The sequence below is a fragment of the Danaus plexippus genome, chromosome 24 (genome assembly GCF_018135715.1).
Source record: "Danaus plexippus chromosome 24, MEX_DaPlex, whole genome shotgun sequence".
Classification (NCBI taxonomy): domain Eukaryota; kingdom Metazoa; phylum Arthropoda; class Insecta; order Lepidoptera; family Nymphalidae; genus Danaus; species Danaus plexippus.
Window position 1 is genome coordinate 4,744,343 of NC_083552.1, and position 3,860 is coordinate 4,748,202.

General features: G+C 31.1%; 1 long non-coding RNA gene across 1 annotated transcript; it reads left to right on the forward strand.

Moving 5' to 3' along the window:
* Positions 1–939: 939 nt before the first annotated feature.
* LOC133319540 (uncharacterized) lies at positions 940–3,048 on the forward strand. Its single transcript, XR_009753114.1, has 2 exons — positions 940–1,115; positions 1,790–3,048. It is a non-coding gene; the product is annotated as an uncharacterized LOC133319540 (long non-coding RNA).
* Positions 3,049–3,860: the final 812 nt, after the last annotated feature.

The window sequence follows — 3,860 nt, forward strand, 5'->3', positions numbered from 1 at the left end:
CTCTCTTCACTTTGGAAAAGAGCTGATCGATATTAACCAAACTTTACTAGAAACCATCGCAAGAAAAATAGCTTTCAAAAGAAAAAATGCTACGATTCCACAGACAAACAAACACACACAAAAATCGACGTACAACTTACTCTCCTTTTTTAGTGTCGAGGAGTAAAAGTTAATAAATAAATCATTAAAAATCAATACTTTAATTTTATTAAAAGTATTTGTTATGTCTTTGATACAAAATAAACACATACCTTATTAAGTTTCGATTCGTTTCGATTCCATGTGCAATAAATCTTAGACGCGGTCGCTTAAATGTCATGTGCTCAGTCACAAGCAGTTGTGTATTTCAACAAGATACGTAAATGTTAGTACATTCAGTACGCCTAGATTTGATTATTGTTAAACAAAAATAATTTGATGTTTTTTAAATATACCTCATTAGAATATAACGACAAGTTAAAATAAACACTGAGTTCCACGCTTTCTAAAATTTTCTTTAACAATAAAAAACTATGTTTTATATCTCGATCTCTTTTATATATTTGAAATCAATTTTATAACACTATTATCACTTTTAAATGTATTCACATATCAACCAATACAAACATTATTTTGAATTAAAAATTCGTTTGAATTAAGGTTGGTGAAAGAAAAATAATAACGACCGTGAGGTTGACATTACTTAAATTACAAAAAAAGTTTCTAGTGCGCTGTCAAAAATTATGTTTAGGAACATTAATTATCCGGAAGTACTTTTAGAAATTTGAAAATATAAGTGGTACGGTAAGGTAAACTTTTACAAAAGCTTATTCCAATTTGATGAAATAGTGCATTTTTCCGCGGAAGCTAACGGCTTCGGATGTCCGCGGGGGTAGGGGGACGCCGGCTGCGGGCAGCGGCGATGGGGGCGGAGGAGGGGGGGGTGTAAGATGGCGGCCGTTACGTCACTTCTCAGGCGTACTATTCGAATTAGATCAGTTGCGTGCTCCGCCTGCCACAGGCGGACGTATTATAAGTTGTTGTAAGTGTTATTTTCAGTTTTGTGAAGCGGTTTTATTTTTATTTTATTAATATTTTTTTGAGTTTTACATTCATTCACGTTATGCTGCATCAATGTAAGTTCTCTTTTTATTTTTTTTAACGTATCAATGTTTTAATATTTTTGGTCGGAGTTGCATTTGAAGTTGTAACAGACCGCAAGCTGAAAGGTTTTTGGGCGATTTTTAATGAAAATAATTTAACGACTAATTGTCGTCCTGCGGTTTCACAGTAAAAGCCTCTAACCGACCTACGATATTGACTAGTAACGCTCAACATATTTTTAACACCTTATAAATTTAACTACATACAAAAATAAAAATTAAATCGATTTTTTTTCATAAAAATAAATTATAATATTTTTTTATATAATATGTATATAAGAAATAAATTAGTATTTCACTGATGACTATTCTATTGATTATTCAATAACTAATTTCATTTGGTATTTTTGTCGTAGGCTCATTAAAATACAGCGAATATTTAATAATATTCGTATCTAATATTAAATATATAAAATAGTTCAAGTGTAATTAAAACCTTATTAAAAGTTGAATTATATTTAGGAACAAAAAATAATTTAAAACTCATTTAAACAAATAAAACATTGGGGAGAAATTAAAAATTACTAAATAATTAAAAAAATATATTTCAATGATAGCAATTTTATTGTTATCATAATAATTAAATAATTACTTTTTATAATCTAGTTTGAATTTAGTGCAACAATTAAAAGTTCCCTCTTTTGCAGATAAGAATGAATTAAGAAGCCAATTCATAAACATGTACTGCGAGGTCGGCCAGTTAGCGAGACCCCTCCGGTAGAGCACTTCCTCCCCTCTCTGTCGCCGGTCGTTATGTATTGAGGGGGAGGGGAGGGGTCTGGTTGAGTGGCGCCGGACCTGACTGTGGGCGGAATCGACCTACATAGAGTAATAATCGCTAGATGCGTCTTTGAGGCGCCGCGAAGCCTCTGTGGGCGGCTGTACTGTCCTCGATCTTATCCAAACGATACTGCTCAAGCAAATTTATAATATATATATATATAAATATTTCCTATAGTATCACTTATACATTATCGTGAGAGAAGCCGGTATTAGTCTAATAAAATAAAGCGAAGTATGACCTTAGCAGGATATTTCGTACGTCCGTCAATAATGTTTGTGATCCGCAGAACAGTTCGTTAACTTACAAAAGTTTCGTATTAACGGCGACGTGAACAGTTTTATTTGAAGTTTCGTTCGTGAGTTCTGATTTCCATCGTGTCAACTGCTGGTTCACACGGACTGACATTTTAATTACATTTTATAATATGTGTTATTAATTTATATGTTATATCTTTTTTTACTGTCAGCTACTGGCTTCTCAAAACTATAACAGACCTTAAAGTATTTGGTATTTTTAAATAAGTCCATGTTTTGGCTCTTCATTCATTTGCCGATTATAATTTAAACTCTGCTAGACGTTTCCTATATATGATACTAACTACTTGATACTTAATGTTTGTTCGTTGTGATACTATTTTAATATATTGAAAAACAGAAATTATCTCGTAAAGATAAAAGCGGTTTAAACTATTTAACATGCCTGTATGTAGATAATACAAATGTTAAGTAATTCGATGTTCCGAGGGGAAGAGGCAGGAAGTAGTTTTTGTATATAAACGGTTATTGATGGAAAGATTCTGTAATGACATCTTAATAATGAATTAAAACGTATACCTTTATAATAATAAACATAAATAAATACTTTAAGAAAGCTTCCATATAAACAATTTGAAAGTTTACGTATAAATTCACACACACACACACACACACACACACACACACACTAACAATTCCAATTTATTATATAATTCGCGTAGTTAACAATTTAGTGTCAATCCGTCCTGCGCCCGCGCATGCTATGAGTCAGCCGGTCACGTGCACATCTGCCGCTCTACATATTGTCATTGTATACAATAATGAACATTATTTCCATATATATAATAAATAATATATTTCTATAATATTCGTGTGTTTTTCTAAGACAGTCTTTATATGTTTTATAATGACTTTGACCCAGTATGTTTGATATTTGAGAGCGCGGTATTGTATTTGATCTCTGTGTCCTTTCAAAACCAGCCTTCACATTCATTTGTGACATTTGGATGTTGTTCTGATAAAAATTGTTACATGGGACAATTGATCGTGTTCTAGCTTGTTAAAATGAGTTTAAAATTAAATTAAATTAATTTTATTTTACATTACTGTTATGAGGAAAAATACCTGAAATCTTTATTGCATGTTAAAATATTTGTTTAAAAAATATATTTTCGGGCTTTTTTACTGTGTTTTTGTCTCGTCTAATCGCTAAAATAGCCTGACCTTTTTCTCGGGACTTTCACCAGCATATAGCTGATGCAGCGAGGAGTAACTTAAGTAACCTTTATTATAGACTTAATTTATTTTCATTTATAAAATAACTCGTTAAAGTCCATCGCCAAATTCTAAGAACTTAAAATTTCCTTGAGCTGAAACAGATTGTAATAATATAATTGTAAATTATCATTACTTTCAGGATTTTCGTATTTACAAAACAATTAACAGTTACTTTACTTTTTAGCAAAAGAGATATAACATTTAACTAACAAAACAATATCGTAACAACGAGAGATCAACAAACGTTTGAATTTTCTTATAAATTATATATAAACAAATAATTAATTATTTAAAAGTCATATAATGTCTTTTAAACTAATAACTGACGAGCTTCTTTCTGTGCGGTCTCGTGGTCTCGGTAGACAGTTTGTTTTTGTGTACTTGGCACATTTTTTTATTGTT